This window comes from Balaenoptera physalus (assembly GCF_965194825.1).
Source record: "Balaenoptera physalus genome assembly, chromosome: X".
Taxonomy (NCBI): Eukaryota; Metazoa; Chordata; class Mammalia; order Artiodactyla; family Balaenopteridae; genus Balaenoptera; species Balaenoptera physalus.
The window spans coordinates 124,751,870-124,777,402 of NC_138903.1; the positions used below are offsets into that span (position 1 = coordinate 124,751,870).

General features: G+C 37.0%; 1 long non-coding RNA gene across 1 annotated transcript; it reads right to left on the reverse strand.

Annotated features, from left to right (window-relative positions):
- Positions 1 to 247: 247 nt before the first annotated feature.
- On the reverse strand, positions 248 to 17,992 carry LOC309652032. Its single transcript, XR_014258520.1, has 3 exons — positions 12,346 to 17,992; positions 5,210 to 12,041; positions 248 to 4,894 (listed from the first exon to the last, which is right to left on the reverse strand). It is a non-coding gene; the product is annotated as an uncharacterized lncRNA (long non-coding RNA).
- Between the last annotated feature and the right edge of the window lie 7,541 nt (positions 17,993 to 25,533).

Consider the following 25,533-nt stretch of genomic DNA (forward strand, 5'->3'; position numbering starts at 1 on the left):
GTTGGGTTAAGTAAATTAGTATCTTTGTCTGAAAATCTAATGGCAAATATCATTCCTTATAATGTATTTATTTAATGTGTTTTTAATGAAAAGCCTTTAATATTCCCACTTGACTCCCCACCCCAGAAAAAAAAAAAAAAAACTCACCTGTTTTATTCAATGTTAGTACATCATGTAACTCTAAACAGTACTTCTTTCTGACAAGGCCTGGGATTGTAACTCTACCCTCTAAAGGCCTTCAGGTGCAGTTCTTTATTAGGCAAGAACTAAATCATATCCGGGGGCTTCACAGCTTTTCTCACTTTCTTGTTACCACTTTAAGAAAAGTTCAGTCACATGCAATGTAGCAAAGATCACAGGTATCGAGTCTTTGAATCGATTGGGCTCTACTTACAAAATAAACTACGTCAACTCATTTGAGTGAGGGCACTACCGCTGGTCCCATGCTCCACTGGACAACCCATCCTTACTGATACAGTTTTAAGATTTAGAAAATAAATATACAGGATGCCCAGCTCAATTTGAATTTCAGATAAACATCAAAGAATGGGACACACAATTAACTGGATGCAATACTTGGGACAGACTTTTACTAAAAAGGTATTTGTTATTGACCTGAAATTCACATTTAAGTAAGTATCCTATATTTTATCTATCAACCTTATTACTAGACAAGGCATCTACTAAAGAATCACATTCTAGCTCACTAGAGGCTGACAAACCACTTCAATTATTGCTCACGTCCCTCCCAAGAGGCACACAATCCCCAAGCACCAGAGGTTCTATAAGTACGTAATTCACTTAACACACATGTATAGGAATGTGTACATCACTGACTATCCTGGGGCCACAGGATAAATAAAGCCCACTCCCCAGCCTGGCAGAGCTCATCCTCCAGAGGAGGAGGCAGACATGGAAACAAATACTTATAAAACACTGTGCTTAGAATAGCAGCATTAACAGATTCTGTGGAAGCATGGAAGAAAAAAAAGAAGTACATAACAAATTATTTCTGAAACCATAACTAAGATTTTCCGAGTTTATAAACGTCTGTAATAATAAGAGAAACAGATGCATACGACTTTTCTGTGGATGATGTGCACATTTACTTGTTAAAGCACCTCTCTGAATCTTTAAATGCTGGGATATTGCTGGAAAACCCAGGCCCTTGACTGAAGAAAATGACATTCGCCTGTGTTGAAGACAGATGGTTCAGGCCTCTTTAATCCATGCAATCTATCTAAATATATCTTTATTCTCAGTGTCTATGCACGCTGCTGGTTTATGGTCCTTGGTTGGAATGTTAGCCAAGTCATTTTGTGCAAAAAAGGAACTGCGTAGGCTAAAGCTTGGATGAGCTCACTAGAAATTACTTTCTATTTTGGGTCTCCAAGCGACTGTGGTTTGGGGATCATAAAATAAGATGGTCACAGCCTGTGTAAGTTTTACATACAGAAAAAATAGAGGAGGTTGTAGACAATAGCTGGAGAGAAACAGAAAAAGACCTATGGAAGAAGGGCCTTGGAATAGTTTTTGCTTCTCTCACTGGCCAGCTGGTAGTAAAACGTTAAACTGATCAAGCCCTACTTACAGGGGAAAATATACTGATTGTCATTTATCTTGAGACTTTTGAATTAGACTTCCTATTGCGGTATTGAACAAATTTAGATACGCTAAAATAATCTATAGACTACTGATCCAAAGATCTCACCACAACAAATGATAAAATTATAACAACGTACATGTTTAAATTCAGTTTTTTTAATTTTTGGTTTGCAATAACATGAAGCATGTTAAATAATTAATAATCGATATTCATAAAGTTTCTGAGTTGAGGATCTAGAGTGCATCATTTTCATCAATCACAGTTAATAGAGTCAAAATAAGCTTCACCATGATTCATTCTACAAAACAAAAGCGTTGCTATACTAAATCAGTTGTCTCTCTCGTGCACATGCACAGACTCTCCCTCCCTCCCCCCTCCCACTCTGTGTAAATCTTCTAACAGAGGCACTCTCATCACAAGGGGTTTTGGTTTGTTCAGGGGCCACTGAAATCAATTCAGCACCAATTCCCACCTGCAATGTAGGAAATATTCCTTTAGAGACACCAAAGGGCTCGCAGGCATTCTGATCCCAAGCCACCAAGAAACAGTCAATAACTGTGCAACAGGTAGCAGTATCCCTAGAAGGGATGGCAATTCAATGAACAACATACTCATTCCACACCCATAAATGTCAAGGTCCCCAAAGTCTGTCTATCTCTTTCTCCTTATTGAGACTCAGAAATCAAACTCCAATCTTGATGAGGCATTCTCCATCAGACCTGCACTTGGGACAAGTGCGATTGTTAAGACTGAGTACATCACCTGAATCCTAAATAAAAATTTTTCTCTGCATGTGTGTTTATTTGAAAAAACACTTCTTTGAGTGACTGCAAAATTGATATATATCTTTGTGGCCATAGACTGACATATTCTTTCTGGTACTTTTCTTCCCTATGGATCATATCTATTTTTTCTTTTCTGTACACAAGAATGAGGGAACCTGCTCAAATATACCAAATGCCAAGAAAATAACCTCAGAGAGACAAGAATAAATTTAATTTTTAAATCTTTACTAATAGTCAAGAAAAATATTCATGTATTAGGTTCGATTAATTCATTCGTGCATTCAACAAATGTTTATTTAATGCCTATGAAACCGCCAGGCATATTTTAGAATCAAAACAGTGAACAAAACAGACAAAGCTTATTTGGTTAATATCAGCAATATAAATGTTACAAACTATTGAACTCAAAGTCAGGATTCTAAAACACTGTTTTACTCTGACAATCAAATATTTTGATGAGTACAATTTATTAATGTATCTGAGTATGCTTGGAATTCACCAGATGGGATAGAAGATATTATCATATGTAAAAAAAAAAATTAGACAATACAAAAAGAAAATTACCTGGGTTCTTTAGGAGAAGGGAAGTTGATTAGTTTTACTACATAATGTTGTTTTATATGGTGTCTCTACTAGGATTCCTCCCTACACCCTGCTCATAACTGACCGACTACTACAATGACATCTACAGATTCAACAAACCGCCAATGGAAAATATTCAAGAAAAAAATTTCCAGAGAGTCCCAAAAAGCAAAGCTTAAATTTGCCGTGGGCCAGCAACTATTCACATACTATTTACACTGTATTTACAAGCCTTGTACACTGTTGGTGGGAATGTAACTTAGAGAAGGCTCATGAATACAAAACCTCTGAGTTGTCTGAAGGTACAAAATCACCAACAGGGAATACAAAAGCAGAGGGTTAAGAGTGTTAACATAAAAAAAATAGCACCTGTCTGGAAAACAAAGAGGGGGATCTCCTTAAGATTCACTGTTAATTACTCACAACAGAAGAGAGTAAGTTGGGGTACCAGTTGTCCCATAGGTAAAGCAGCACAGATGTTTCAATGCACTGTCTCTTAAAAAAAAAAAAGAAAAAGAAATCAAGCCTGCCATTCTGACTAGCTCAAGGGAAAAAATGTGGAAGAATTCTGGGATTCCATAGTGTCTCTTATTTCTACCACTGACTCCAAAACAATAAACCTAAATGAGGTAAAAATTAGCACACACGTTTAAAAGTATTTCAGAAAGGGAAATCTCATTTTATTTAACTCATGACTGCACATTCTATCCTTGTTCAGAGCTGCTTTATTAAAAGATTAGGAGGAACTGCTGTTTAACAAAGCACAACACGTGGGTGCTGATTTTGTATCTTTCACGAACATGACATTGAAGTATATTTTGCAGGGGATGCTTCTGAATTTAACATCGCAGTGCAGGTGTGCTCTCTGCGAGATTAAAGGCTTCTTCTATTTATTGCCTATTCTTTTGAGAAACCTGTTTTCAAGGGGTGGGAAGAACCTGTGACTGCAATCAAAGGCCCCTGTTGGACGGCTTCCCGATTCAATTCCCAATGACACGATGGAAGTTGGAAGCTGAAGATGATGCAAATGAACATCTGTAGTGCATCCTGACAAACCTCTTAGTTCTCAGGCAGTTTCAGTTTCCGAGTCCCATTTCCTTCACGTTACTGTCTAAGAAGTATCGTTTTAGGACTATCAGCTTCGGTACAACATACACGCCTTAAATCAACTTCTACACCATTCTATTACCCACATATTTCAAGCATGAGGAGCATGCATGCTTCCTTGTACTGTTCTTTCTTATCATATGTATATCATGTCAGTGACACTTTTTGTGGTTTCGCCTGGTTCGTTTTCATATAACAAAAACACCACTGCTTAGCAAAGTTGGAAAAAAATGTTAAGATGAAGGGTCATTGAGGGGTCGCACGTCTTTTATGAGCAAAACCAAAACAGAATATTGGAGGGCAGAAAATTTCAGGTAAAAAAAGTGTCACAGACATTCCATAAAGCTAATATTTATTAAAACAAAGCTACCTGGTAGGAAATGTGCAGTGTTGGTTCACACTTTGTAAATATGGTAATTCTAGACCCTGCCCTGCGCTCCACTGTCAACCGATGTTCATCAAGCATTTACTGAAGTTGGCTTCAAACCCCATCCTAGGCTCTAGGGATACAGAAGTGAACACTACACAGTCCCTGCTGTCATGGCCCGCAAAGTTTAGTGGGGTAGTGCTGAGAAACGGGAACCATAGTACACTGTGAGAGGAGCTGAGGAAGAAGACAACATAGGGTTTAACTTGCCCAGAAACACCGAGTGTTCCTCTTTATCCCTTTGGGCAACTTCTGACCTCGTCACTCACCAACCATAACCATTAACTCAAGAAATCGCACTTACCAATCACCAAAGAAATTTGAGTCCTCCTCATCTCCTGCTGCGCGTTAGAGTAACCAAGTACAGTCAAGAACAAACAGTAGGGGCTTCCCTGGTGGCGCAGTGGTTGAGAATCTGCCTGCCAATGCAGGGGACACGGGTTCGAGCCCTGGTCTGGGAAGATCCCACATGCCGCGGAGCAACTGGGCCCGTGAGCCACAACTACTGAGCCCGCGCGTCTGGAGCCTGTGCTCCGCAACAAGAGAGGCCGCGATAGTGAGAGGCCCGTGCACCGCGATGAAGAGTGGCCCCCGCTCGCCGCAACTAGAGAAACCCCTCGCACAGAAACGAAGACCCAACACAGCCATAAATAAATAAATTAATTTTTTTAAAAAATTTAAAAAAAAAAAGAACAGTAACACGTCTGATCGAGACAATTAAAATATTGAAACACTTTGAATAATAAGATCATGACATTTGCTACATATTCTTTCTGTTTATGGCAATTAGAAGGTGCTAATTCTTTAACCACATGTGATTCTGTTTCCTTTAGCACCCTGCTAGGCATATAGTCAGTGCTAAATAAAATGGAGGCAGGGACTTCCCTGGTGGCTCAGTGATTAAGAATCTGCCTTTCAGTGCAGGGGATGCGGGTTCGATCCCTGGTCAGGGAACTAGACCCCACATGTACACTGCAACTAAGAGTTCACGTGTCACAACTGAGGAGCCCGCCAGCTGCAACTAAGGAGCCCACGAGCCTCAACCAAGGAGCCCACCTGCCGCAACTAAGACCTGGTGCAACCAAAATAAATAAATAAAATAAATGCAAAATAATAAATAAAAATAAAATAAAATGGAGGCAATTATTGAACTTTGAACCATTCTGCCACCACATCCAACACCATAAAATGAAGGGACACATTTCATAGGGCATATAAGCATATGCGTCTTCTCACTTCATAGTTAGTTCCCATATATATGAAAATATCCATATTCTACATAGATAATATAAAACTTGTTTCGTTGCACCACCCACACCTTGTCCAAAGCACACGGATGCCTTGGGTTGATTAAGTGTATTAGCGCTGTAACAATAATTCATAGAAGAAACGATTTGAGATTACAGTGAACTATATTCTCACAGCAAGAACTCCGAGATGAGTCAAATGGCTTCCAATGCATTTGGTCTCTATTCCTAAATAACTAAGGTTAGATCAGTTATCCAACTGCGCAGGAGTGGGCCTTTCATGGATTCAACCCAAGACATCCATGTGCCTTGGAGCAGATGCAGGTACAATAACAGCAAGGATTTTTTTTTTTTTTTTAAACAGGGTTGTTACAAAAGGAAAGGTAGAACAGATTTTGACAGTCCTTAGCAAGGCAACAGGCTAGAGAGTTAGGCTATGTCTTGAGAGACAGGGATTTTTGAAATTCCTTTATTTCTTTATTTAGCATATCAAGAGACAGGCCTGGTGGACCTGATTTAGGTTTAAGACAGGAAAGGTACCATTTCTAGACCAGAAATGGAAAGAAAGAAATAGAATTTTCCTTTTCTGAGTGCATCTCAGAGCCAGTGGACTGATGGTACTAAGGCAGAAGAGAGGTGAGAAGAAAACCAAAGAGATTACGTAGGACCAGCGTCTTCCCATATCCCACAACTCTGGTCCCTGGTCATCACCACTGTACTCTCTGATTTTACATATACAATTTAAAATTCTACACACAAGTGAGGTCATTCAGTTTCGTTCTGTGTCTGGAATATTCACTATGTATATCAAATCATCACTTTGTACATCTTTAATGTACACAATTTTTAAAAAAATTTTGGAAGAGATTAGGTAGGAACATCAGCCTCCTCCTCATACTCAGGGAAGCTAAATCTTAATTTGAAGTGAGAGAAATATTTGGAAATATCCCCAGTTTATTGGGTCCCACAGGTATACCTAAAGGAGGGGCATCAGTATTTTCTTTAAACCCCTTATAGTTAATAAAAATAGGTACTACTCATTCATAAAGCACTTCTGGCCAGGCACTGCTATAAATGCTTTAGATACATTAATTCGTTTAGTCCTTACAATGATCGTATTAAAAAGGTATTAACTGTATCCCCACTATGTAGATGAGGAGACTGAGGCATAGAGATGAAGTGGATCGTCCACAGCCACAGTTAGTAAATGGAAGACATGGAGTTTAAAATACGATCTCATGCTACTCCGTAATTAGTATCATCTCTTGTTACTTTTCTTTCTGTGCTAGTTTTTTTTCCCCTTAAGATGCACATCTCCCATATTTCCTCAACTGTACTCAAACCTCTTTGAGATTCTGAGGTTCTTTTATTTTTGTACCTCCCACAGTACATAGCAAAGTGCTGTTATGACGTACCATTTTGAGAGTAGAGTGATTACATTTTAATGTCAAATACTCCCTTACACACACACACACAAAAAAAAACAAACCCTGCAACAGTTTAGACACAATGCAAGGAGTGACTCTACCCAAAATGGTGGTGTAAAATACTCATCCACTGTCACAGATATAAGACGTTGGTCCCACATAATCTCTTTGATTTTCCTGATCTTGACAGAGAAAAGATATACAGTCTTGAGATTGGGGAGACAATTCTGCAGTAATACATGCCTACTTCCAGGGCTGTGAAGAGGATATTTGAAGGAGGTAATGTTGTTTATATGTTAAATATTGCTTAGGACTCAGAACTTAAAGGCTGCATTAAAAAATACTTTACAAATACTATGAGCTTTTTTTCCCTTAAAGGAACAAGAACAAGACCAAACCAAGGGAAGTAAGTGCAATACCAGATACACAAACAACGGAACAGACACCATAAGAAGTCTCTCCAGGGCCACAGTTCTTAAGGATTATCAGCAACCTCTTAATGAGAAGAAATTACAGATGACAAGGAGAACTTCTCCACCCTGTAGAGAGTTTGTGGCTTCTACTTTAAACTGAATGGAATTCTCATTATGGTCTACACTGAGGTTGTACTCCTTCACATTATAGTTTTCTGGTCATCTTTACAATGATCCAAGTTCCAAACGGCCCTGGAATCATATTCTATACAAATGACTGAACTGGCAATGGCGGGGGAGACCCGGCCTGAGGGGTGAAGACAGACGCTAAGAGCCACAGAGAACAAACCCAAGTAAGCCACGCCCTTTCGGAACTTGTTCTTTCATCAGGGGATAGTCAATAAGTGTTAATCAGTGCTTGGTGTAGAGGCTTGTACACAGCCCCTTACGGGCCTTTTTATCATACTTCACTCTTCCAGGCTCTCGCATAATATACTGTGAGAGACAGCTTGTAATGGAAGCTGAGGTTGGATTCGATGTCTCTTTCCTACTGCCTCAGTTGCCAAGAGACATTAAGCAACAAGAAAATAAGGTCACATTTTTCCTTCATTTCAGCAGATAATAATAAGAGCTAGTTTTTATTTAAAAGTAGACGATGTAGCACACGTATTGATTGATTAATGACATATTCCCTTGAAAAAAGGTAAATGCTGGGATCCCAGGTAACAAATGAGGAGACAGACAGAAATAGGTTTAGTGCCTTGCCCAAGGCCACTCTCTATGTCACTGACAGCCACAGCTTTGATACTTTGCCCAAAGCTCAGTCTCCAAAGATGAATTTCTGATCTTTAATAATAGCGTAGTTGCTGGAGAAGAAACACTGTGTCTATTTCAAGATACTGAAACAATTAAATAGAAAAACATACTGTTTTTCCAGATTCTGGCATCTCCCTTTAGCACATCCAAACTCATGTTTTCCCCCAAAATGTAGTGGTCGACATTTAGTGCCATGACATTAGCTAATCTGTATGAAAATGGTGGGATCACACCAAGGGCATGGAGTGAATTTTCACAGTAATCACTCAATAGGCACAGTTAGAACTCTCTCTCATTTTAGAGAAGCAGGGAAAGGCTTTTGGCTGAGCTTTCATTGAAGAGTAAAGTCAGCCGTTGGTAACTGTGGTTCCACATCTATGGATTCAACTAGCCATGCACTGAAAATATTCAGAAAAAAGAGTTCCAGAAAGTTCCAAAAAGCAAAACTTGAATTTTCCATGCATCGGCAACTATTTACATAGCTTTTACACTGTATTAGGTATTATAAATCATCTAGAGATAATTTAAAGTATGCGGGAGGATGCACTTAGGTTACATGCAAATACTATGCCATTTTATATAAGGGACTTAAGCATCGCAGATTTTGGTATCCACAGGATCTTGGAACCAATCCCCCAGGGACACTTAGGGATGACAAACTTCATCTAAGGCATTTAGCTCAGCAGCTAGATTAAGGTACAAGTGAGGTGTACACACTGGGTACAGTCCTTCTAAAGTTCTGTTAACTTCCCTATTTTTTTTGTATTGAAGTACAGCTGATTTACAATATTGTTAGTTTCAGGTGTACAGCAAAGAAAGTGTACATTCTTTTTCATTATAGGTTATAAGATATTGGATATATGTCCCTGTGCTATACAGTAAATCCTTGTAGTTTATTTTATATATAGTGGTATATATCTGTTAATCCCATACTCCTAATTTATCCCTCTCCCCTTTCCCCTTTGGTAACCATAAATTTGTTTTCTATGTGTGTGGGTCTGTTTCTATTTTGTATGTAAGTTCATTTGTCTCATTTTTTTTTAGATTCCACACATAAGCAATATAATATGATATTTGTCTGTCTCTGTCTGACTTATTTCACTTAATATGATAATCTCTAGGTCCATCCACGTTGCAGCAAATGGCAATATTTCATTCTTTTTTATGGCTGAGTTAACTTCACTATTAACACAAATATCTCACCTGGGGAGCTTTTAAGAAATACATTCCCACACCCCATCCTTGACCTAGTAAATCAGTATCTCCAAGGGAGGGGCCTAGGAATCTGTATACTTACAAAGCACTCCACTAGTCAATGCCCCTACATTCAGACGAATTCCTAGTTTTCAATGGGCAGATCCTTAAATGTTTGTGGTTGGCTACAGGGATCCTGCATGGAAGATGTAAACTATCCTTGCTACTGATCAGACCACTCAAAGGGTTAAGCCTGAGGTGTCATATTCATTTTGACTATGAGAGGAGACTGGGGAAAGTCTTCACGGGAAAGGCAAGAAATCATCCTTTCTCTCTGTGTTCAAATAGTATGATATAGCAGTCGTTAAGCACAGACTCTAGTGCCAGACCATCTGGGTTCAAATTCTGGCTCTGAACCATATTAGCCTGACCAAGAGGGCAAGCCACTTAACCTCTCCCTGCTAGAGTGTCTCCAACTATAAAATGGAGACAATGCTAGTACCTATTTCCTAGGGTTGTTATGTGCCTTAAAAGTTATTTAGACATCCTAAGTACTTTAAAAAATATTAGGTTTTGTTGTATAGCATTCATGCTTTCAAAAAGGTTTTGTATATATCCTATGGGATAGGTTGGGCCTGTCACCCAACTATTGAGATGACAAAACTTTCACACATAGAGTAAATGATTTTTCCCATGTTACTCTGAAGATTCATGGAAGAGATGGTAGCAAACCCAAGGCTCATGCCTTCTAGCCTTTTCCTCTTTCTAATATACACATGGTTTCCCTTCACTCCCCATTCAGTATCCTCTTGGACTGTGAGTTATTATTGTGTAGACTACAGTCTGCCTACAAGAAGAACAAAGTAGGTCCCTCAATACATGACTTTTCACTAGCATGTATGGAAGAAAGCATTTAAAACAAACTCCTGAAACTTAATAGGGCAACTTTCAGTTGTGTGCAGAATTCAGCTATGCACAAATACGAATTTCCCGTGTTAGACCCAAGAAATATTTTCAAGCTTCATTATGGAAAAAAAATCACTCTGCTATTAATCTACTGTTGCGTGACATCAACAACCTCTATGACAACAGGTGACAGATAGTTGTCCAAGATGATAAGCAAAAGGTATTATAACTTTAGGCGCATCAAGAAGCTGTGAGACAGACTTTGGGAAACAGATCTCAAACTGCCCTTTCCCCTACAGTGCTGTCTTTTACAAAGAGACATTTGAAAAAGAAATCTGACTCAATACCTGTCTTCAAATTACAACGTGGCAGCAAGTCAACACAACTGTCTTCAGCATGGCTCTTGCCACTACAAACAATGCCACTGCCTTAAGCAAGTGCTGGTTTTATGCCATCCAGAACTTGGCTAGGTGCCAAAGAAGGGTTGAACAGCTCAAATTTGTTCCATTTGAATAGAGAGTCTTATAGCAGCAGAAGCTAGTCAATTAGAGACCTCTCTGAGACTCACTCTATTGTCAACTCAGTGCCCCAGAGGGCACTGAAATCACTGGACGGGCCACCATGCAGACTTCTGCTCAATTAACTGGGGACCAGAGGGCTGGCAGGATGTTTGCCTCCGAGGGGCAAGAGGCCAGCATGGGCCTGGGCTGTGTGCCTGGAAGGCTGAGCAATAAAAGGCTGAACAATGTTATTGATTCATTTTATTTTTAGATACTTTAAAGGAAACGCAATCTAGTTAACTAATCTTAATTAAGATGTTATAATTAGCAAAAAAAAAGTACAGACCAGGCTTCCCTGGTGGCACAGTGGTTGAGAATCTGCCTGCCAATGCAGGGGACACGGGTTCGAGCCCTGGTCTGGGAAGACGCCACATGCCGCGGAGCAACTGGGCCCGTGAGCCACAACTACTGAGCCTGCGCGTCTGGAGCCTGTGCTCTGCAACAAGAGAGGCCACGACAGTGAGAGGCCCGCGCACCGCGATGAAGAGTGGCCCCCGCTCGCCGCAACTAGAGAAAGCCCTTGCACAGAAACGAAGACCCAACACAGCCAAAAAGAAATAAATAATAAATAAATAAATAAATTTATTAAAAAAAAACAGTACAGACCAATATGTTTTCCTCCAAGTGCACATGGTGTATACCTAACCAAGAAGAATTAGAACCCCAGTTAACAAAAGAACAACTTTTTAAACTGTGAAATGTTTTCCAGTGGAAGTTTATATACAGGCTACCATTACTACCCCTTCAATCTTATATAGTACCAAAATTATTATAATGCTACATAATATATCTTGATACTGTGGCTCAGAGTTTATAATTTACTTATCCAAAACAAAATATGATTACTTAATCTTACATTTAAAATATCAATGTAAAAAAAAAAAACCTTCATTTACAGGTTGCACACACACACACAAACACAAAAAAAATCTTAGAAATGCAGCATTAAAAGATACATCAACGGGGCTTCCCTGGTGGCGCAGTGGTTGGGAGTCTGCCTGCCAATGCAGGGGACACGGGTTCGAGCCCTGGTCTGGGAAGATCCCACATGCCGCGGAGCAACTGGGCCCATGAGCCACAACTACTGAGCCTGCGCGTCTGGAGCCTGTGCTCCGCAACAAGAGAGGCCGCGACAGTGAGAGGCCCGCGCACCGCGATGAAGAGTGGCCCCCGCTTGCCACAACTGGAGAAAGCCCTCGCACAGAAACGAAGACCCAACACAGCCATAAATAAAAAAAAAAAAAAAAAAAAAAAAGATACGTCAACATATACAACAGTGAAACAAGACTAAGGACTGAAAACTGATCCGTGTTAAACAGATACGAAGAGGTGAGAAATGTGAAAAAGTCTCATTTGTTAAAGATGAATATGCCTAAAAGATTAATGTCAAAAATCCTAAACTTTTCCCCACAGACCACTTTTCTACAGAGCTCCACTGACTGTCTTCAAAGAGATAAGTGGATCAAACAGAATACGACTAAAAGGAAATGGAATTCATTATTTTGTTCAAAGGAAACAGAGAGTAAACAATACTAAAGGCAAGCGAAAGGGTGATCAGTCTGAACAGAAAGCATCATCTAATTATGCTACTCCAGGTCCGACGGAGCACATGAGGGAAAAAGCAGCCAAGTGTGGGCCATTCCGGCTCTCAGCCGCTTCCAGACCCAAAACTGCAGAGAAACATGCCAGGTATTCACCAGATTTCCCCGCAGTGGGGCCGACGACACCTTTTCCATCCCAACCACAAATAAATTCGCACACTGGACAGCGAGGCACAGTGAATCGAATAATCTAGTGCTACAGTGGAGGTTACAGAAAAAGCAAGTGCTCCCCTTCAGGCAGCCAAACGTCCTTAGAGAACCTTTTCAAAGACTGCAAGCCATGGGCAAATTATTTATGAGATGTATCATCTCTGGCTAGACCAACTAATTTACAGCCTGGTTTCTGTGCTTCGGATCTTCCGTTTGCAAAATATAGTATTAATTCGGGCCAACTCAATATGGCAGTACGGCTGCTCCCCTAAACAGTACGCGGATTGAGTATGCTGTAGTATGAGCCATCAACAAGGTACTTCTCAATGAGCTTAGAACAGGGTCGCACTGCCATTCACTTCTAAAATGGGGTAAAATAAGATGTAGGCAAAGCATACACACCTGCTGAAATGGCAGTAAATATTTGGGAACTGCAGCTACAAATGAGCACAGAAATAAACTACAGATCTGACAGAGCCAAAACCAGATGAAACTTAATTACTTGAATGGCCAAAAGCCACCACTGCACTCTATGAGGGCTTTTAATCATGACCCTAGTCATAAACATTTGTTTGGGACCTATTCTGTATCTCAAATAGCGAGGGTTCAATGAATGGTTATTACTATTTCATTATTAACTCTACTATCTCATTCTGTCCTTGCAATCACCCTTGTAAAAAGGTAGGTGTAATTATCATACCCATTTTTAGCTAGATAAACTGTGGTGACAAAGAATTTAAGTGACATATCCAAGTATTAACAGCTAGTAAAGAGCAAACTCCAGGCCTATCTGATGCCAATGATCTTTCAAATACACCCCGTTGCTTCCCCAACAGTCTCAACATGGCTCAATGTATCCAGTGTAAAACATCAAGGATGGCTGTGTAGTATGCAGAGTAACGTACCCCCCAAATGTCCACACCCTAATGCCCAGAGCCTGTATTGTTTGTTTACAAGGTAAAAGGGGATTAGGTTATAGAGGAAATTAAAGTTGCTAGTCAATTGATGTTGAGATGGAGAGACTGTCCTGGATTATCTGGACAATTATTACAGCCTAATGTACTGAAGGGGAAGGCAAAAATGGCAGAACCAGAGAAACGGTAGCAAGAGACTCAGCCAGCCATTGATACTTCTGAAGATAGAAGGGGGCTATCAAGCCAAGGAATGAGGGCAGCCTCTAGAAGCAAGGAAAGGCCAGGAGTAATAACTCCAGAAAGAATGAAGTCCTGATGACAATCTTGATCTTAGACCACTGAGATCCATTAAGGAATTCTGACCACCAGAATTATAAAATAAATTTACATTGTTTTAAATCAATGTACATAGGAAACTAAATCCCAGGAAGCTTAAGAATTTATAAACATGTGAAAACATGGTCACCCTCACTCATGTTTCAATTTTCATTTGTCCAAACAAGATAATCCTTTTCTGCTTTGAGGTTTGACAAAAATAAATGTTTGGTAAACCTAGTCCTGGCAAATTCTACCACAAATTTAGCAACTTACCAACACAAATTTATTATCTTACAGTTCTGAAGGTGCGAAGTTTGAAATGAGTCTTAAGAGGGCTAAAATCAAGGTGTCAGTGGGTTGAATTACTTCTGGAGGAAGAGAATCCCTTTCCTTGCCTTTTCCAACTTCTAGAGGCCACCCACATCCTTGGGGTGTTGGCCCCTTCCTTGCATCACATCTTCACATCTGACTCTGAATCTAATCTTCTGTTCCTCTTATTATTTGTATGTTTTCTATATATCCTTGATACACATTTATATGAGGTTTTTTATATATTCCTGATAAGAATGTTTTTTAGGACATATATTGAGATTATTTTGTCCCAGTCTTTTACTTGCCTTTTCAATTTCTAAGCAGTGCCTTTGATTAATGTTAAGTTTTAAATTTTGTTAGGTCCAGCTTATCATGTTATTCTTCATTATTGCTTTTTCTATTATAAAAAATATTTTCTTGTCCACAGTGACAAAGCTATCCCCCCCCCAAAGCTTTCTTATAGGATGTTTACAATGTAATTCTCACCTTTATTAATGTTTGCAAATCATTTCAACTTAATGTTTCTCTACGGTGTGGGATATGAGTGACTTTTTTTTCCTTTTAGATATTTAGTTCTTCCTGCACCATTCCTTGAAAATACTTTCCTCTCCCTAATGAATTGCATTGGTACCTTTGTCAGAAGGAATTTGACCATACATGTGAGGGTCTATTTCTGGATTCTCCTTTCCATTTCACTGATCTATTTGTCTATCCTTTAAGTCAATACATTATGACTACTGCTACTATTTTAACTACTATAGATTTGAACAAAGTCTTTTTTTTTGAATTGAAGTATAGTTGATTTACAATGTTGTGTTAAGTACTAAGTCTTAAAATCAGGTAGTATAAATCCTCCAATTTGTAATTTCCCAGGACTGTTCTATCTATTCTAGATTTTCTGCATTCACATATAAGCTTTAGTGTAATCTTGACAATTTCTACATAAAAGTGTTGGAGTTTGGACTATAATTGCAATGAATCTATAGGTTAATTTGGGGAGAATTGACAAGTTAAAATTAATTAGCCTCTATTCAATATTCTGCAATAAACCATAATGGAAAAGAAAATGAAAAACATATATATGCATAACTGAATCACTTTGCTGTACAGCAGAAATAACATTGTGAATCAACTATACTTCAGTTAAATATTTTAAAAAATAGGAAGGAAAGCCTCATTTATCTCATTAAAACATATATTCCATAAAACTTATTTTTACTTAAAAAAGTAGTTAAGTCTCTAATCTATGAACATAGTGTATGTATTTATGTAGATTCAGTTATTTTTCTGTTCAGTGTTTTGCAGATCTGTGGTAGAGGCCTTACATATTTTTTTCTCAGATTTATTCCTAAATATTTTGGGTTTTGATGCTATTGTAAATAGCATTTTAAGATATCATTTCAAGTTATCAATTATGAGTAAAAGGAAATACAATATTTTTTGTTTGACTTTGTGTCTTGCAGTCTTGCAGAGTTCAAGTTTTAGGTCTAATACTTTGACTTACCATACTGTCTGTCAATCCAAGAGGTTTACTTTTTCTTACCCAGTAGTTATGCCTTTCATTTTATTATTTCCCTATTATTTAGGCTAACACCTCCAGTACAATGCTGAATAGAAGTTGTAAGAGTGTTCATTAAGTATGCTGTTTGCTTTAAGAATTGTATAGATATCCCTTATCAGGTTGAAAAAAATTCCTTCTAGTTCATATATTATTGAGTGTTTTTTCATGAAAGGATTTTAGATGTTATCAAATTTTTTACATCTATTTACCTGACCACATTATTTTCCTGATTTGCTTTGTTATTGTGGTGAATTACACTGATCAAGTCTCATATGTTAAACTAATCTTACATTCCTGGGCCAGATCTCAGTTGGTCATGATGTATTATTCCTTTTTATATTACTAGATTTGATTTACTAATATTTTGTTAAAGATTCTTGCACTTACATTCATGAAGGATATGACTAATTTTCTTTCCCTATAATGTTTCAAGTTTTGCTATTAGGGCTACACTGGGCTACCCTAATTAGTTCCCTACAACAAATTAGAAAATGTTCTCTATTTTATGAAAGGGCTTGTGCAAAATGGTATTATTCCTTTCATATTTTTGATAGAATTATGCAATTATGCCTTCTGGACCAGAGTTCTCTATAGCAAAGGTTTTCAACTGACTATTTCTTCAGGTATCAATTTTGGTCAGGAGAGAAAAAATATATAGAACAGGCAAGACAAATAACAAGCACAAAATAATGGATATTTTCCTTGTCTCATGTTATGTGCCTAAGAAAACCTTGAAACCAAAATTTAACAATGACATTTAAGAAGTGAAAGTATAGGCCACTCACACTCATGACCATCGATCTAAAAACTTCTGAAATGAGACAAACCAATTCCAGTAATATATAAAATATGTCATGAGCTAGTGGGTTACTTCCAAGAATGCAAGTTTTGTTTAACATTAGATAATTAATGTTGTTCACCATACTAAATACTCAATAAATTAAAATAGAAAAATGATTATCTCAAAAATGTAGAAAAATTGATCAATTTTAGCCCATCTGTAGTTTAAAAAAACCAAAATGTATAACCTAGGAATGAAAGAGAACAGCCTTAATATGACAAAGTTATCTATAAAAACATTAAAAGAAATATATTCAATGGTAAAATGTTGAAAGCTTTCCCTTGGAGATCAAGAACAAAACAAGTATGCCTGCCACAACTATTTCTACCTTACCACTGTCTTAGACTTCTTAGCCAGTACAGTTAAAGACAGAAAAAAAGAACAAGAATTAGAAATTAAAACACCAAAAATATTATTATTTCTAAATGGTACAACTGCCTACATAAGAAAGTCAAAAGTATCTACTTCTATATTAATACATTTAAAAGGTACACACAGCAAACTGAGTGGATGATAAATCAATTTAGAAACATCTATTTTTATATACTAGCCACAAGTGGTTAGAACAATTTAAAAGATAACTTTTAAAAGGCATCAAAAATATGAAATACCTAGGAATAAATCTAACAAAATATGTATGAAACTCTATGGAAAATTATAAATTTTACTGAGATATATTAAAGACAAGCAAAACAGAGTTACACTATATTCCTGGATTAGAAGACTCAAATGTATTAAAATTATCTCCCAAATTATTTAATTATTATTAAAGGAACTTCACTAAGCAGGAAACACAAGAGAAGAAAAGGACCTACAAAAACAAACCCAAAACAATTAAGAAAATGGCCATAGAAACATACATATCAATAATTCCCTTAAACGTGAATGGATTAAATGCTCCAACCAAAAGACACAGGCTTGCTGAATGGATACAAAAATAAGACCCATATATATGCTGTCTACAAGAGACCCACTTCAGACCTAGGGACACATTCAGACTGAAAGTGAGGGGATGAAAAAAGATATTCCATACAAACAGAAATCAAAAGAAAGCTGGAGTAGCAATACTCATATCAGATAAAATAGACTTTAAAATAAAGAATGTTACAAGAGACAAGGAAGGACACTACATAATGATCAAGGGATCAATCCAAGAAGAAGATATAACAATTATAAATATATATGCACCCAACATAGGAGCACCTCAATACATAAGGAAACTGCTAACAGCTCTAAAAGAGGAAACTGACAGTAACACAGTAACAGTGGGGGACTTTAACACCTCACCTACACCAAAGGACAGATCATCCAAAACGAAAATAAATAAGGAAACAGAAGCTTTAAATGACACAATAGACCAGATAGATTTAATTGATATTTATAGGACATTTCATCCAAAAACCGCAGATTACACTTTCTTCTCAAGTGCACCCGGAACATTCTCCAGGATAGATCACATCTTGGGTCACAAATCAAGCCTCAGTAAATTTAAGAATATTCAAATCATATCAAGCATCACTTCTGACCACAACGCTATGAGACTAGAAATGAATTACAGGGAAAAATACGTAAAAAACACAAACATATGGAGGCTAAACAATATGTTACTGAATAACCAAGAGATCACTGAAGAAATCAGAGGAAATCAAAAAATATCTAGAGACAAATCACAATGAAAACATGACAATCGAAAACCTATGGGATGCAGCAAAAGCAGTTCTAAGAGGGAAGTTTATAGCTATACAAGCCTACTTCAAGAAACAAGAAAAATCTCAAATAAACAATCTAACTTACACCTAAAGGAACTAGAGAAAGAAGAACAAACAAAACCCAAAGTTAGCAGAAGGAAAGAAACCATAAAGATCAGAGCAGAAATAAATGAAATAGAAACAAGGAAAACAATAGCAAAGATCAATAAAACTAAAAGCTGGTTCTTTGAGAAGATAAAATTGATAAGCCATTAGCCAGACTCATCAAGAAAAAGAGGGAGAGGACTCAAATCAATAAAATCAGAAATGAAAAAGGAGAAGTTACAACAGACACCGCAGAAATACAAAGCATCCTAAGACACTACTACAAGCAACTTTATGCCAATAAAATGGACAACCTGGAAGAAATGGACAAATTCTTAGAAAGGTATAACCTTCCAAGACTGAACCAGGAAGAAACAGAAAATATGAACAGACCAATCACAAGTAATGAAATTGAAACTGTGATTAAAAATCTTCCAACAAACAAAAGTCCAGGACCAGATGGCTTCACAGGTGAATTCTATCGAACATTTAGAGAAGAGCTAACACCCATCCTTCACAAACTCTTCCAGAAAATTGCAGAGCAAGGAACACTCCCAAACTTGTTCTATGAGGCCGCCATCACCCTGATACCAAAACCAGACAAAGATACTACAAAAAAAGGAAATTACAGACCAATATCACTGATGAATATAGATGCAAAAATCCTCAACAAAATACTAGCAAACAGAATCCAACAACACAGTAAAAGGATCATACACCATGATCAAGTGGGATTTATCCCAGGGATGCAAGGATTCTTCAATATACGCAAATCAATCAATGTGATACACCATATTAACAAATTGAAGAAGAAAAACCATATGATCATCTCAATAGATGCAGAAAAAGCTTTTGAGAAAATTCACCACCGATTTATGATCAAAACTCTCCAAAAAATGGGCATAGAGGGAACTTACCTCAACATAATAAAGGCCATATATGACAAACCAACAGCAAACATCATTCTCAATGGTGAAAAACTGAAAGCATTTCCTCTAAGATCAGGAACAAGACAAGGATGTCCACTCTCACCACTATTACTCAACATAGTTTTGGAAGTCCTAGCCACGGCAATCAGAGAAGATAAAGAAATAAAAGGAATACAAATTGGAAAAGAAGAAGTAAAACTGTCACTGTTTGCAGATGACATGATACCATACATAGAGAATCCTAAAGATGCCACCAGGAAACTACTAGAGCTAATCAATGAAATTGGTAAAGTTGCAGGATACAAAATTAATGCACAGGGCTTCCCTGGTGGTGCAGTGGTTGAGAGTCTGCCTGCCAATGCAGGGGACACAGGTTCGAGCCCTGGTCTGGGAAGATCCCACATGCCGCGGAGCAACTAGGCCCGTGAGCCATAACTACTGAGCCTGCGCGTCCGGAGCTTGTGCTCCGCAACAGGAGAGGCCGTGACAGTGAGAGGCCCGCGCACTGCGATGAAGAGTGGCCCCCGCTCGCCGCAACTAGAGAAAGCCCTTGCACGGAAATGAAGACCCAACACAGCCATAAATAAATAAATAAATAAAAATAAATACTACCTATGCAATGCCTAAACTTATTTAAAAAAATTAATGCACAGAAATCTCTTGCATTCCTATACACTAATGATGAAATATCTGAAAGAGAAATTATGGAAACACTCCCATTTACCACTGCAACAAAAAGAATAAAATACCTAGGAATAAACCTACCTAGGGAGACAGAAGACCTGTATGCAGAAAACCATAAGATACTGATGAAAGAAATTAAAGATGATACCAACAGATGGAGAGATATACCATGTTCTTGGATTGGAAGAATCAATATTGTGAAAATGACTATACTACCCAAAGCAATCTACAGATTCAATGCAATCCCTATCAAATTACCAATGGCATTTTCTAAGGAACTAGAACAAAAAATCTTAAAATTTGTATGGAGACACAAAAGACCCCGAATAGCCAAAGCAGTCTTGAGGGAAAAAAACCAAGCTGGAGGAATCATACTCCCTGACTTCAGACTATACTACAAAGGTACAGTAATCAAGACAATATGGTACTGGCACAAAAACAGAAACATAGATCAATGGAACAAGATAGAAAGCCCAGAGATAAACCTATGCACATATGGTCACCTTATCTTTGATAAAGGAGGCAAGAATATACAATGGAGAAAAGACAGTCTCTTCAATAAGTGGTGCTGGGAAAACTGGACAGCTACATGTAAAAGAATGAAATTAGAACACTCCCTAACACCTTACACAAAAATAAACTCAAAATGGATTAGAGACCTAAATGTAAGACCGGACACTATAAAACTCTTAGAGGAAAACATAGGAAGAACACTCTTTGATGTAAATCACAGCAAGATCTTTTTTGATCCACCTCGTAGAGTAATGGAAATAAAAACAAAAATAAACAAATGGGACCTAATGAAACTTCAAAGCTTTTGCACAGCAAAGGAAACCATAAACAAGAGAAAAAGACAACCTTCAGAATGGGAGAAAATATTTGCAAACGAGTCAACGGACAAAGGATTAATCTCCAAAATATATAAACAGCTCATGCAGCTCAATATTAAAAAAACAAACAACCCAATCGAAAAATGGGCAGAAGACCTAAATAGACATTTCTCCTAAGAAGACATACAGATGGCCAAGAAGCACATGAAAAGCTGCTCAACATCACTAATTATTAGAGAAATGCAAATCAAAACTACAATGCGGTATCACCTCACACCAGTTAGAATGGGCATCATCAGAAAATCTACAAACAGTAAGTGCTGGAGAGGGTGTGGAGAAAAGGGAACCCTCTTGCACTGCTGGTGGGAATGTAAACTGATACAGCCACTATGGAGAACAGTATGGAGTTTCCTTAAAAAACTAAAAAGAGAATTATCATATGACCCAGCAATCCCACTCCTGGGCATATACCCAGAGAAGACCATTATTCAGAAAGAGACATGCACCTCAATGTTCACTGCAGCATTATTTACAATAGCCAGGTCATGGAAGCAACCTAAATGCCCATCAACCAATGAATGGATGAAGAAGATGTGGTACATATATACGATGGAATATTACTCAGCCATAAAAAGGAACGAAATTGGGTCATTTGTGGAGACGTGGATGGACCTAGAGACTGTCATACAGAGTGAAGTAAGTCAGAAAGAGAAAAACACATATCGTATATGAACGCATATATGTGGAACCTAGAAAATGGTACAGATGAACTGGTTTGCAGGGCAGAAATTGAGACACAGATGTAGAGAACAAATGTATGGACACCAAGGGGGGAAAGCGGTGCGGGGTTGGGGGTGGTGGTGTGATGAATTGGGCAATTGGGATTGACATGTATACACTGATGTGTATAAAATGGATGACTAATAAGAACCTGCTGTATTAAAAAATAAATTAAATGAAAGCATAAAAAAAAAAGTCAAAGTATTAACTCCTGAGAAACTCACACACATATGCACTATACATACAGTTACGTTTATAGCAGCATTGTTTGTATTCATCCCAAGTTGGAAACAACTCGAAAAACCATAATATGGGTAAACTGTGACATATTTGCGCTGAAAATATTACATGGATAAAAAAGTGACTTAACTACTGGTACAAGTAGCTTAACATATTAATCTCAGAAAAAAGGAAATGGTGAAGGAAAGACTTAACACATAAAATTATTATATTAAATTATATCTTAGGGATGTATGAAAAAATAGTAAAAGTGTCAAGATAAGCAGGGAAATAATTATCCCAAAAGTCAGGATCACGGTTATCACTAAGGTTGAGGGTTAGGATTATGATTAGGGAGGGACATACAGAGTGTTCTGTAACACTAATAATGTTCTATGTTCTTGACCAGAGTGGGGGTTAAATATATTTCCACTTTTTAATTAAATGTTAATTTGAACTTATGTTTTCTATACATGTCTGTATGCCCATTATATTTAAAATTAACCTCAGTTGTTTTAATAATATAAAATAACTAACTACCTGACAAGATACACAAGAATAGAGGGAGAGAAGGGCATAATAATCATAAAATATCTAATCTCCCCAAATGAATCAATAAATTCAATACAATTCTCATTAACGTTCCAAAAGCAAACTTCTGATTTTGCAAACTGATTCCAAAGTTCCTACGGAAGAACATTTCAAGAATAGCCGAGGCTGTTCTAAAAAGAACAAATTAGACTATTCCTATCAGATACTGGCTGTACAATACATATTATACAACTATAAGGATCAAGACACAATAGTACTGGCACATAGAGAAAAGAAATGACCAATAGAAACAGAAAAGATAATCGAGAAATATACCTAAACATATATTGGATCTTGATAGAAAAGTATTATGCCAAAGAAACTAAACCCAAGAAAATCACAACAAAACTCCTTTGTTATCTTTTATAAAATTATTTTTTCCAGCTTTGAGATATAATTGACACATGACATTGTGTAAGTTTAAGATGTAGAATGCAATGATTTCATATATTGCAAAACACATAGATGAATGGAACTGATCAAGAGCCCAGAAGTAAACTCATGCATATATGGTCAACTAATATTTGACAAAGGAGCCAAGAATACTCAATGGAGAAAAGGTAGTCTCTTCAATAAATGATGTTGGGAAAATTGGATATCTATAAGCAAAATAATGAAACGGGACCCCTATCTTACACCATTCACAGAAATTAACTCAAAATGGATTAAAGACTTAAATGTAAGACCTGAAACCACAGAACTCATAGACTAAAACAGGAAAAAAAAACTCCATGATATTGGTCTCAGCAATGATTTTTTTGGATATTACACCAAAAGCACAAGCAAAAAAAGCAAAAATAAAAGACTACATCAAACTAAAAAGCTTATGTACAGCAGAAGGGAAAAATCAACAAATGAAAAGACAACCTAAGGAATGGGGGAAAATATATACAAATCATATCTGATAACAAGCTAATATATAAGGGAACTTATACAACTCAAGAGCAAAAAAAAAAAAAAAATCAGATTAAAACATGGGCAAAGAACCTGAATAGACATTTTTCCAAAGAAGATATACAAATAGCCAACAGGTACATGAAAAGGTGCTCACACATCACTAATCACCAGAGAAATGCAAATCAAAATCATGATATCATCTCACACCTGATAGAATGGCTATTGACAAAAAGACAAGAGATAACAAGCACTGGAAAAGATGTGGAGAAACTGCTTTGTTTTCAGTCTCAGCTCTGCCATTTACTAACTATGTAGTTTTATGCTATTTAATTTATCTTCTGTGCCTTAATTTATTCAACTACATAATGGAGGTACTACTACTATCCATTTCATGGATTACTGCTAATACATATATAAAACATTTGAAAGAGTGCCTGATGTGTATTAAGGACTAAGTAAAGGTTATCAATATCTTATCTATTATGACTACTCTTTTTATTATTTCTTTTATTACAAACCAGTAGAGTCAGAATGGGTTATTCAACTAATGCTGTTGCAACAATTAGCTATCCACAAATTAGAATGCTAATCCAAATGGATTAAAGATATAAACATTAAAAACAAACTTTAAAATAATGAAAGAAAATATAGGGGTTTTTTGATAGGAACAGAAAATGCAAAAAAAGTGCAAAAGGATAAAGAAAATATTGATGAAATTTAAGTCCGATATAACCATAATTTATGTATGAAAATCAACACAACAAAGTTGAAGAAAAGCAATAGCCTTGGAGATGATAATCGTATAACCTAGGAAATACAATGACTCAAAATGTTACAAAAATTTCTACAAATCACATAGAAAAAGACAATCAACCCAATAGATAAAAGAGTAAAGGATGCAGGCAAGCAATTTATAGAACTCACAGACATGGAAATGACAAACAACAGTGATATACTATTTCACACATACTATACTTTGTTTCCAGTATGATGGCTCTTTGATAATTGATGGGTCATGAAGGCGTGTTGTCAAGGATGTAGGGAAATGATAAAACTCATACCGTGCTGCTGGGTTTTATACTTTAAAGGGAGATTTGGTGATACTATTAAATTAGAAAATATTCATACCCTGTGACCTGTACATTTCTCACACTAGTAAACAAGAGGGCATGTAGGAGGATGTTTATTGCCCTACTGTTTATATTAATAAAAATACTTAAAACAATACAAATGGCCTTAAGTAAGATATTGGATAAACTGTGGTATACATTTAAAGTTAAATATTATACAGCAGTTAAAATGGTAATACATCTCTCTCTCATATATATATACATATACACACACATAAATATACACAAATATATAAATACAAATGAATATGTGTATACATATGTACATATGTGTGTTTATGAATACAAATACACCTCAAAAATATTTTTCAAAAATTAAGATATAATTTTTGGAAAATAGAACTGAGGGATCAGGAAGGGATTTTTATGGTCTGTGTCAGAAAACCTGCAGCATTTGATTTGTAACTATGTTAATAAAAATTTAACTATGTTAAATAAAAAATTTGAGACAGAAGCAAAAATGAAATTTAAGAAATAGGAACTTCTGCATTGGCCATAAAAGAGTAATAGAGATCAACTTTTTTTTATTCTTTTCTTTCTTCCCCCTTGGCCGCTCCACATGTTTTGCGGGATCTTAGCTCCCGACCAGGGATTGAACCCCGGCCTGACAGTGAAAGCGCCAAGTCTTCACCACTGCACCACCAGGGAATTTCCCTGACAGGGACCAGCTTTAGTTCACTGTCTCACCTTAAACTGAAAAACAAGACAAAAATGAGTATATGCTGTATGATTTGATTTGTATAAATTTCTAGGAAACACATAGCAATCTACAATGACAGATTGGTGGTTGTCTAGGCATGGCAGTAAAGGGATGCTAGAATACAAACAGACTCAGGAAAACCTAAGGGAATGCAAATATTGGTTATCTTGATTGTGGTGATGATTTCATGGGTGTGTGTGTGTGTGTGTGTGT